The sequence below is a fragment of the Pipistrellus kuhlii genome, unplaced genomic scaffold, assembly GCF_014108245.1.
Source record: "Pipistrellus kuhlii isolate mPipKuh1 unplaced genomic scaffold, mPipKuh1.p scaffold_m20_p_4, whole genome shotgun sequence".
Taxonomy (NCBI): Eukaryota; Metazoa; Chordata; class Mammalia; order Chiroptera; family Vespertilionidae; genus Pipistrellus; species Pipistrellus kuhlii.
Window position 1 is genome coordinate 90,364,607 of NW_023425540.1, and position 12,043 is coordinate 90,376,649.

General features: G+C 49.2%; 1 long non-coding RNA gene across 1 annotated transcript in view; it reads right to left on the reverse strand.

Moving 5' to 3' along the window:
• The window catches only part of LOC118703192, a 19,909-nt gene extending 9,404 nt beyond the window's left edge, over positions 1 to 10,505 (reverse strand). Inside the window, exon 1 of the long non-coding RNA XR_004982944.2 lies at positions 10,419 to 10,505. This is a non-coding gene — a long non-coding RNA (uncharacterized LOC118703192). The remainder of the gene's footprint in view (positions 1 to 10,418) is intronic.
• Positions 10,506 to 12,043: the final 1,538 nt, after the last annotated feature.

The following is a 12,043-nucleotide window of genomic DNA, read 5'->3' on the forward strand; positions in this document are numbered from 1 at the left end:
CAGCAAAGACCTGGAGGAGGGATTTCACACAATGGAATAAACACTGCCTGTGCCAGCTAATTCAGGGGCTGCACCAGCAGACACCCGCTCACCAGAAAGTTTTAAAAGTCCCATTTTCACCAGACTTCTGTCTCTGAGTCCGTTACTGGAATTCAGACAGGTGAGCCTTCCTCACACAGTCTCCTTACCCACCTTGGGAAAGTGTTTTCTGAGGGAGCTCCTGTGGCCACCGGCCCAGGCTCTGCCCCACCTCCTGCCCATCCCCTTCAGCACCCTCCGGCTGTACCCCCAGACCTTGAAAACCCAGGCTTGGCTCCTGGGTCCCTGGGCCCCTGTCCTCTGCTCCCTGGGTCATATGGGGATGCTCACCAGCTGCCCTGTCCACCAGGTATTGCATTTGGCTGCTCAGAATTCCTGACACCCCTCCACCCAGCTCACCGCTCTCAGCAGGACCCATGGCTAAGAACCTGCCATGGGACAAACCTGGGGAGGACCTGAGGGGGGTGGTCATGGGACAGGTGACAGTGGGGTGAGGGGTGGCCCCCTGGGGACAGAGAGGGACAGCTGGGGTCCTTGAACCATCACACTCCCTGCCCAACTCCCTCCACACATCTGAAGGCACACCTTCCAAGTCCAGGCCCTCACCCTTTGTCCTCAGTCGCCCCTTCTAGAAGGAAGATCTGAGTCCTGCATGCAAATCATTTCCCTGCTGTACCTGGGCCTCCCTTGGCTGAGGACCCCGTTCCCTGAGGCCAAGGCTGCCGCCCTGTTCCGGATCACGGCCCCCTCCCTGGTGGACTCCCCCCTCTTGGAGAGGCAGCTCTCCTTCCCGGTGCCCCTGCCCCTCACCCTGCTCTCACCTCCAGGAAGAACCAGCCGCTCTCCTGCTGCTCTGGCTGGTCTGACCCAGAAGCAGACTTGGGACTTTACTTCCAGCTCTGCCCCACTGTGTACCCAGTGGTTTTCCTGAAATCATGTGACTTTTTTCCTGAGGTTATTATGTTTCATTTTATTTTGTTTCCCTTTCACTTTCCCTGCCGAAAAAGCAGTCAACACATAGCCTTTTGGGAGTCAACTAAAGACAACTGAGGGTGAGGGTCAGAGGGAGAAAATTGATTCCTGGGCAGGCTTTCGGCATGGCTGGTAGAGGAGAAATACACTGAGTGGCCAGATTTTTTTAATCGCTGAACGCATAATAATCTGGCCACTCAGTGTATATCATATATAATAATCCTATATAATAAAAGGCTAATAAGCAAATTGTCCCCTCAACCAGGAGTTCAACCAGCAGGCAGGTCAGCCAACCACCCATGTCTCCTTCCCCTGGCCAGGCTGGCCGCCCCCCTCCCCTGCACAAATTTATGAACTGGGCCTCAAATGTGTGTGTATATTTTCTATATTAATAAAAATGTAAATGTTCATTTGTTCAAAATCTTAAATCTCTGAAAGTTCTTCACTGATTGCTTTGAAATTTTGCCACAAAGTTTCATTTGAATACACAAGTATTTTTATATACCTTATCCCTACTATTGTATAAATGTCACACCTGTGAAAGGTAAAAACATGCGTGCTTTTTTTTTTTTAAAGCACCATCAATTGGACATAAAAGCAACACAGGCTATACTAAATATTTTAAGATTCCATTTCAATGTTTCCGATTTATGATCCATTTACCATTTCCGAATTTCCAATTTTATGATACCATTTCAATGTTGATAATGATTGAAGATTTGTGCTTAGAAATCGCGAACAAAGTTCTCAATCAATTGGGAATGCCATCACCGACTCCATCTGCTGCTGCTTCATTCGATGGAGAATTGCGTAGTGAACAAAGTTACAACAAGGGTGACCTTTTGTCATATGTGCAATCAAATATTTTTAAACTAACACTTGAGCAAAAAGGCATTTACAATCAAATAATGCAAAATGTCAATAATGGGGTTGGAGAAATCTTCTTCTTAGATGCACCAGGAGGAACTGGTAAAACGTTCCTAATTAGATTGATTCTGGCAGCAACTGGATCCCAAAATGACAGAGCCTTAGCTCTTGAATCATCGGGAATAACTGCGACATCGCTACGAGAACTGCTCATTCCTCTTTGAAATTGCCATTAAACATGCAATTCATTGAAACTGCCACGTGCAACATTTCCAAAGCATCCAGCATGGCAAAAGTATTGCAGAAATGCGAACTTACTGTGCACCTATAGATGAGGACAATGGGGGATGGGGAGGGGGGAGGGGGAGTGGGAACCTGGTAGAGGGGGGAAGAAATGAGGAACCTTTGTAATAATATGAACAATAAAGATTGATTTTAAAAAAATAAAAGAAAAATAAAAGAACAACAACAAAAAAAAGAAATGCAAACTTATTGTTTGGAAAGAATGCACAATGGCGCACAAAAAATCCCTCGAGGCTCTTGATCGATCATTGCAAGATTTGTGTGGAAACATCAGACCATTTGGGAACGCATTAATATTGCTTGCAGGAGATTTTAGGCAAACATTACCTGAAATCCTCGATGGACACCAGCAGACGAAATAAATGCTTGCCTGAAATACTCTACTTTGTGGCGACATGTAAAGAAGTTAAAATAAATGACAAATATGCAGGTTCAGCTGCAAAACGATCGATCAGCTGAGATATTCTCACATCAATTGCTGGAAATTGGGAACGGAAAGGTGCCGGTTGACCTGACCTCGGGAGCAATTTCATTGCCTCATAACTTCTGTAATTTAGTGATGTTGGAAGATGAATTGGTTGAAAAAGTATATTCAAACCAATTATAAGAATCACGATTGGCTGAGTGAACGAGCTATTCTTGTGACCAAGAACAAAGACGTCTACGAACTTAACAACATTCTTCAGTCTAACATTCAGAGCGAGGCAGTCACATACAAGTCTGTCGATACTGTTGTGGAAGCAGGTGAAGGGGTTAATTATCCAACAGAATTTTTGAATTCACTCGATCTGCCAGGGATGCCACCGCACCTACTGCAATTGAAAATCCGGGTGCCAGTTATCATGTTGCGAAATATCAGCGAGCAAAAGATTTGCAACAGCACGAGGCTCACAGTACAAAAATTAATGAACAACTTGGTAGAAGCAACAATATTGACAGGACCTTTCAAAGGTGAAGAAGTCCTCATTCCTCGCATTCCTATGATTCCAACAGATATGCCATTTCAATGTAAGAGATTGCAATTCCCAGTTCGATTGGCGTTTGCAATCACAAAGCTCAGGGCCAATCTTTAGAATTTTGTGGTTTAGATCTAGACTCGGATTGCTTCTCAAATGGACAATTATATGTTGAGTGTTCTAGAGTCAGCTAACAGGACAACCTCTAAATCTGCACAGACAATAGAAGAACAAAAAATATTGTATACCCACAAGCATTGTGAAATAAAACATATTAGGAACATGTGCTTTTGCCTTTTCTTTCTTTTCCATTTAACCAGACTGAGCCACAGCAACACGTGGCTGGTGGCAAGATTATTATTAGTTCAGAGATCATAATAATCTGGCCACTCAGTGTATAGTTGAAGCCCCAGACAGGAGGAGCAGTGCTGGGGGTGGGTGGGGAGTGAGGCCAAAGATTCCATAATTCTGAGTCATTTGAAGAGGACCCCGAGCCTGTTATGGAAACAGAGCTTCGGGTCCAGTGCCGGCCCCAGTCTGCAGCCCATCCCGTACTCAGAATCCCCGGAGCCAACATTTTGGCAAAGGCCCTTCCTCTGGAAGCTCAGTGTTAGAAATGCTCTCAACAGTGTTGCAGCAATGAGGCAAACACTCAAGCGTGTATCGGCAAGGCCAATTTACCCCTGCGCAGAAGGGTGCTCTGGCCAGCTGGAAGTCAAGGGCAAAGCACAAGGGAAGGGAAATCCAATCGGTCATTAATTTCCTGACCCAGGGTCGGCCCTGCCCTCACTTTGAACTCTGACTTGATCGCTCAGGCTCAGAGCTCAGCTTCCCATTATTTTGAGACTGGCTATTTCAGAGGGAGTGGAAGGGGAAGTCAGAGCCCAAGATGGTGGCCTCCAGGGGAGCTGCCAGTCATGAGGACCAAAATACTGGCGTCAAGTCACTGGAGCCCAAATGGTGGCTGCCAAAACTGTTCTTTGACAGAAAAGATTTCTTGTTTATTCTCACATCAGCCAGAAGCCTTCAGTCCTGGGAGACTTTCTGGAGGAGGTAACACTGGGCCTGGGAGGGCAATGACCAAGGGGCATCTTGGGAAGGCCAGCAGGAGGGGCCTGAGGCCTCCTAGGGAAAGTCTTGCAGGGGAGGACCCTCAGGGAGGGCCCCCGACACAGACAAAATAACAATCAAGCCCACCACCAGCCACCTACCCACCCACCACCCACGGCCCAGCACCCACCATCCTGTGTCTCTGCATCTGCCTACCTAGCTCATCGTGCTGAGCAACAGCCTGCCTGACATGTGTGCCTTGAGAACCATGTGGATACAGAGTTCTTGTTTTAATGCCTGTTTATTTCAGTTCATTGATATAATCAAAATATTCTATCGATGGGCATTTAGTTTTTTTCTACTTCTTTTAATATTATGAATTTGTGCTGTTAAAAGATACACAAAACAAACAAACAAACAACAATGGAACCTGTAAAGAATTTTTGTGAGTTTATTTGAGCCAAACTGTCGACATATGCCGGGAAGCAGAACCTCAGCGAATTCAGATAAGGCTCTGGAGAATGGCGGGTTACACTTGTATTTATACATTGCTGTCAAAGGAAAGGGACACAGGTGGGTTACATGAAATTCATTGGTGATAGATTAAGGAGGTGGGAGAAAGCAATGCAGGGGAGAGGGGGTTGGGGGTTGAGGGGGAACCCCTGGGATTGTATATAAGGTAAAATGATAGGTACTTAGGTGGGTGCAGGGACAATAAACATGATAACAATGAAGGAGTTTGTGGTGTCTGTGTTGGCGCATTAGGTTGTACCCCAAGGGGTCCAGAAAAGGGAAAGTGAACAGTTACCCAGACATTTCAAGGATATGTTATTATAGACGCAAAAAGACGAATAGGCTCAGATAAGGGAAGGTTGACCTTGTCAGTGAAGATACTGGCCTAGGATGTAACTACCCACCGTAACTGCTTTTAGTTAAAGTTTAATTTCAGACCATCCTGTGTGGTTGCTTTAGGTCTCTGAGTTTGCAAGACTACCACGCAGGCCTTCCCTGAGCTGGTCAGGTCAGCAGGTGGCCCCTTTCCCCCACAAATGTGTCTGCTGGACCTTTGAAACTCCAAAGTCAAATCAAACTGGGCAGCATGCAAAGGTGGCTTCCTGGGTTCTTGTCAAAGAATGAAGCCACAGACAAAAGGTGGTGTAGGAAAAGGAGGAAATTCATTGAGAAACAAGCACAGACTCCCAGCTGGGGCAGGGGACAGAGGCCCACTAAGTCCCCTTTCCTAAGGTTGATAAAGGCTGCAGTTCCTTGTGGCCTGACATCCCCTCTGATTGGTCACTGTGGCGGCTTCGGAGCCCAAACCTCAGGTGAGGTTCCCTCTTCTTCTCCCTTTGGTTTTTCTTTTCCCTGGGCCCTCCTCCTCCTCCTCCTCTGAATGAGTGGCTTCCTGCCCTTTAATCTGGAATGTGCACCTCCTGGCAGCTCCCTCATTCTGTGAATGTGTACCTGCGGGCAGCTCCCAGCTTTGCAGCCTGTGGTTCTCCCCATAGAACCCCTAATTCCCAAAACTTCCCAGACCTGCTGTTTTACCCCAAAAAACTCCTTTCACCTTTAGCCTGCCTGCTGCTCTGTGGCCCCTCCAGGGACAGCTCCCACTGTGCCTCTGGGGGCCTCTGCAGTGCAGGGCTGAAGGGTCTGGCCAGTGAGGGGAATGCCACTTCCTATTTTATCATTTTTAAGTGATGGGGTTTTGACTGATGGGTCTCTTACTTTTCAGCATCTCCTGTTCCCGAGTTTCCTAATATATAAAGAGCTAGGGGCCGTCCCAAATGAAACAATGAGACAGGCAACTAAACTACAGACTGTGTGGTTCGACCAGGCCTGCAGGGGGGTTAGTGAGGGATGACCAAATGACTGAACAGCAGGCTGTGTGGGGCGACCATGCTAGCAGGGAGGCAGTTGGGGGTGACCAGGCTAGCAGAGGGGTAGATGTGGGCAACTACGCCAGCAAGGGGGTGGGGGGATAGTTGGGGGTGACTACCCCAGCAGGGGGAACAGTTGGAGACTAACAGGCCTTCGGGGGGTGGGCAATTGGGGGTGACCTGGCCAAAAGGCAGAAGCGGTTAGGGGTGATCAGGCTGGCACTGAGGGCAGTTAGGGACAATGAGGCAGGCAGGCAGGCAGGTGAGCAGTTAGGAGCCAGCGGTCCTGGATTGTGAGAGGGATGTCTGACTCCCAGTTTAGCAAATTATTGAACCCAAGGAGAAGTTGCAGGAATCCCTGGAAAGAAATTTGTGGGTAACCTGGCAACCATTATCTGGGACTGGCTTTTGAAGTTGGGGCAGATTGGTGGGGTCTTCAATAGCTCCTGTTGGTGTCAGAATTGAGTTAAATCAGAGGAAACAAAGTCGGTGTTCCCGAGAACTGGAAACAGGTTGGTGGGGGAAATGGCACACAGCTGGGATGTGGCTGTGAGTGCTGTAGAGGAGAAACAGAATTGGCTTTCCCTTTTCAGGCCCTGAGGAGGCCCCAGAAGAACCAGTGGCCCTGGGTCTGAAAGATGAATCAGGTCAGGCAGCCTGGGGAAGGGCCAGGTGGGGGCTGATGGGGTGTGGGGAGGCCCCAGGGCTGGGTCTCAAAGGAATCCTGGGATAAAGAGTCTGGTAATGGAAGAGCCAGGCACACAGTATGCATTTTATTTTTATTTTGCTCCGAAGTTGACGTTGTTCATTATGAAAATATAAACTGTGTATAGCATGCTGCTTCACACATTCCCAGGAAGGTGGAGCCTTCTCCTTCTGGCCAGGGGCTTGGAAAGGCTTCCTGTCCGTTGTAGGGCAGGTCCTCAGGTTACTCCGGAGATCCATTCCCAAAGCGCCACTTCCGCTATTTGTGTTGCCGTCTTGCATATTTAGAGATCTAAAATAACCACAAAAGAAGGTCTGAAAATCAAATATTTAACTACAAACTGGTTATGGTGGGCAGTCATGTCCTAGGCCGATATTTTCCCTGACAAGTTCAGCTTAGATCTTTCCTGAGCCCATTTGCCTTTTTGCCTCTAAGATAACATATCTGTGAGATGTCTGGGAAACTTGAACTTCCCTTTTTCTGGAGCCTCTGGTGCACAACCAGAAGTGGTGGGCGCCAGGACCTATGCCTCAAATTCCTTCATTATTATGTTAATTGTTCCTGCACTCACCTAAGTATGTATCCATCATTCTACTTTTTATCCAATCCCAGGGGTTTCCCACCGCTTTGCTTTATCCCACCTCCTTAATCCGTCACCAATGAATTTCATGTAACCCACCTATGTCCCTCCTTTGATGGCAATGTATAAATACAAATGTAACCCACCATCCTCTGAAGCATTATCTTAACCCATTGAGGTTCTGCTTCCTGGTATATGTCAACAGTTTGACTCAAATAAACTCACTAAAATTCTTTACAGGTTTCAATGTGTTTTTTTGTTTTTTGTTTTTTTACGTTAACACACCTTATCCCAGAAGATGCTGATGCTGGCTCCTATTAAACCTGCTGCCATCACAGCCATGGATAGCACAAACCCACCGGACCCTCTTCCTGACCTCACAGTGATTGATCCCTATAAGGAGGAAGAAAGGGGAAGGGTGACCTGTGAGCCCAGGCTCACCCCCCAGGATAGAGACAGTGAGGGGACTGTGGGCTCAGGGTCCCAGATGACAGGATGGGTGGAACCAGAGGGAAGAATGGCCCCATCCACTGAGCTGAGGGAGATGCTGGCTCTGCTCCCCCCTCTGTAGTGAGCAACTGGTGGCCTCAGGATGGCCCTTGGCCCTCTGGGCCCTGCCACCTCATAGGTCATGGGGATGGCACTCTCCAACCCCTGGGCTGGAGGGAGAAAGCAAGTGGCCAATGGAATTGCTCACAGGGTGAGCTGGGCTCACTGCAGAGGGTCCTTCAGGCTCTGGAGGAGGTGGCCTTTCTGACACCCCAGCAGGGGATGGAGGCTGAGGGGTCCCTGTGTAACCTGACAATCAGTGGATCCCTGCTGCTGTCACTCCTTGAGCCAATGAAGCAGAGACAGGATGGAATCACTGTGAGCATTAATTCCAATACTGCTGGCAGTGTCAGTGAGCAGCAGGTCATCCACAAATACCTGCTAAACCAGCTGCTTATATTGGGTAAAAGGACAAATATTACATGGGGAAGTAGGCAAGGGAATGCCAAGTGAGCAGTTTTCAGGTAACACAGGCTGGAGATTTGCCAAGGCCTGCGTTATGCACAGGCTGGGGGTCCTCAAAGGCCTGGGGAAATGGGACGGACTCAGGCTCTGGTTTCCACCACCAGGTTGTTAATCTTCCCATGACAATAGGCAGCTCCCTGGTGGGGAGGATGGGCTGCATTTCCAGGTGAGCTCCCAGCCATGTGCCTTCTTTCATCAGAACTAAACAATCATGGTTATCAGAACATGGTTAATAGTTCTTACAATTTCAGTTGGTCCCCAATATTCTATTTGTGCCCCATCACCTGAGAACCCTGGCCTGTCACTTGAGATGCCCCCCCCTACCCCCCACATGGGTCCTGGGGCCTCAGCCCAGGGGGAAGCCCTGGGCCCCTTATAGGCCCTTAGTTGTCCTGGGTGCACCCTGTCCATGGGGAAATGACCAGAGTCCTGTGTTTGGCCCATTAATTGGTGGCTGGGCATGGCCAGGTCTGGCTGAATCTCACCAAATTGCGCAGGAACCTGGTACCTTCTTCTACCACCATCTTCTCAAAAAATCAGAGCTCACACCTGTGGGGAGAACACAACAAGTCACCTTCCCACACACTCCAATTCCCCCAGGACCCCTGGGATCTGCTCCTGCAAGGCAGAAGCCAGGTCCCAACCTCACAGGGACCTGCCTACAGGGGTCACCTGGACAACAGGAGAGCTGAGGGTTAATTGCCCTGGAGCGGGCCCACTCTCTGGGCGTGGAGGGACAGGGCTCTGTCTGTGGAGGCCCAGGGCCTGGCTTTGCCTTGGGCTCAGGAGTCTCCTCTGCAGGCCTGGGGGGAAGCTCACCTCCCACTCCCCCCTTTTGCCTCTGGGCTCCGCAATTGGCTGGGGCTTCCTGTTGTGGGAGACATGCTCTAAGATTCATCTTCATAGGAGGAAACAGCATATGGCCAGTCAGTTACTGAATTTCCCCAGAGCAAGCAGGATGTGGGAGGGGAGGTGGGGAGAGGATATGAGAGCTGTGCTCCTGGCTTGCAGCACATTGTCCAGGAAGATTCGCTAGACAAAGGGAGGTGGAGACAACTAGAAAAGGCCTCAGCCAATGGAAACACACACACACACACACACACACACACACACACACACACACACACACACAAAATACAGAAACCCAATAAGACCTGGGAACCTATGGGATAGAATGCAAACTCCATGTACTCAGCAAAGACCTGAGGAGGGATTTCACACAATGGGATAAACACTGCCTGTGCCAGCTAATTCAGGGGCTGCACCAGCAGACACCCGCTCACCAGAAAGTTTTAAAAGTCCCATTTTCGCCAGACTTCTGTCTCTGAGTCCATTACTGGAATTCAGATGGGTGAGCCTTCCTCACCCGGTCTCCTTACCCACCTTGGGAAAGTGTTTTCTGAGGGAGCTCCTGTGGCCACCGGCCCAGGCTCTGCCCCACCTCCTGCCCATCCCCTTCAGCACCCTCCAGCTGTACCCCCAGATCTTGAAAACTCAGGCTTGGCTCCTGGGTCCCTGGGCCCCTGTCCTCTGCTCCCTGGGTCATATGGGGATGCTCACCAGCTGCCCTGTCCACCAGGTATTGCATTTGGCTGCTCAGAATTCCTGACACCCCTCCACCCAGCTCACCGCTCCCAGCAGGACCCATGGCTAAGATCCTGCCATGGGACAAACCTGGGGAGGACCTGAGGTGGGTGGTCATGGGACAGGTGACAGTGGGGTGAGGGGTGGCCCCCTGGGGACAGAGAGGGACAGCTGGGGTCCTTGAACCATTCACACTCCCTGCCCAACTCCCCCACACATCTGAAGGAACACTTTCCAAGGCCAGGCCCTCACCCTTTGTCCTCAGTCGCCCCTTCTAGAAGGAAGAGCTGAGTCCTGCATGCAAATCATTTCCCTGCTGTACCTGGGCCTCGCTTGCCTGAGGACCCCGTTCTCTGAGACTAAGGCTGCCGCCCTGTTCCGGATCACAGCCCCCTCCCTGGTGGACTCCCCCCTCTTGGAGAGGCAGCTCTCCTTCCCGGTGCTCCTGCCCCTCACCCTGCTCTCACCTTCAGGAAGAACCAGCCGCTCTCCTGCTGCTCTGGCTGGTCTGACCCAGAAATACACTTGGGAGTTTGCTTCCAGCTCTTCCCCACTGTGTACCCAGTGGTTCCACTGAAATCATGTGACCATTTTCCTGAGGTTATTATGTCTCATTTTATTTTGTTTCCCTTTCACTTTCCCTGCCGAAAAAGCAGTTAACACATAGCCTTTTGGGAGTCAACTAAGCACAACTGAGGGTGAGGGTCAGAGGGAGAAAATTGATTCCTGGGCAGGCTTTCGGCATGGCTGGTAGAGGAGAAATACACTGAGTGACCAGAATATTATGATCTCTGAACGCATAATAATCTGGCCACTCAGTGTATATTCTATATAATAAAAGGCTAATTTGGAAATTTTCCCCCAACCAGCTGTTCAACCAGCTGGCAAGTTGGACAACCACCCATGTCCCCTTCCCCTATCCAGGCTGGCTGGACCCCACCTATGCATGAATTCATGTACCAGGCCTCTCTCTGCCTCTCTCTCTCTCTCTCTCTCTCTCTCTCTCTCTCTCTCTCTCTCTCTATCTATATATATATATATATATATATATATATATATATATATATATATATATTAATGACCCAGTGCACAAAATTGATGTACAGAAGGGGGTTCCCTGAGCCCAGCCTGCCCCCTCTCACCACTGCAAGCCCTCAGGGGATGTCCTAATCACGGCTTAGGCCTGCTCCCCCTGGGTCTGTCTGCTGCCTTCTGCAGGAAGTGACTGGGCTGATCAAGGGAAGGCGCCAGCCCATTACCCCACTGCTGCAGCCACTGCCAGCCACCACAGCCACCAAGGTGTTTTCATCAACACGGACTCTGGTCCCTTGAATGTGAAAAAATGACAGCTTTCTTTAGGCATTTCCAAGATGTGTCTTTTATAGGATAGGACACTTCTTTCTTTCTTTCTTTTTTAATACTCACCTGAGAATATGTTTCCATTGATTTTTAGAGAACGTGGAAGAGAGAGGGAGAGACAGAGAGAAACATCAGTGTGAGAGGGACACTTTGATTGGTTGCCTCCTGCATGAGCCCTGACCTGGGCCCCGGCCAGGAAGGAGCCTGTAACCTAGGTGCATGTCCTTGATCAGAACTGAGCCCGGACCCTGCGGTTGACAGGCCAAGCTCTATCCACTGAGCCAAACCAGCTAGGGCAGGATATGACATTTCATAGCCCCTCCAGCATTGGACCTCCCTTTTTTCCTCCAGGAGTGAGGTGGAAAACCTAGATCACCTTCTTGGATTCTTATAACCCAAGTTACCAAGAATACTGCTTAGCCAATGAGTGGTCAGAAAAGGTATTTACGCTCAAACTGGTTTGGCTCAGTGGATAGACCGTCGGCCAGCAGACTGAAGGGTCCCTGGTGTGATTCCTGTTAAGGGCATGTACCTTGGTTGGAGGCACATCCCCAGTGGGGAGTGTACAGGAGGCAGCTGATAGATGTTTCTCTTTCATTGATGTTTTCGACGGTCTATCCCTACCCCTTCTTCTCTGTAAAAAAAAAAAAATAAATCTATAAATTATATATATATATATATATATATATATATATATATATATATGTGTGTGTGTGTGTGTGTGTGTGTGTGT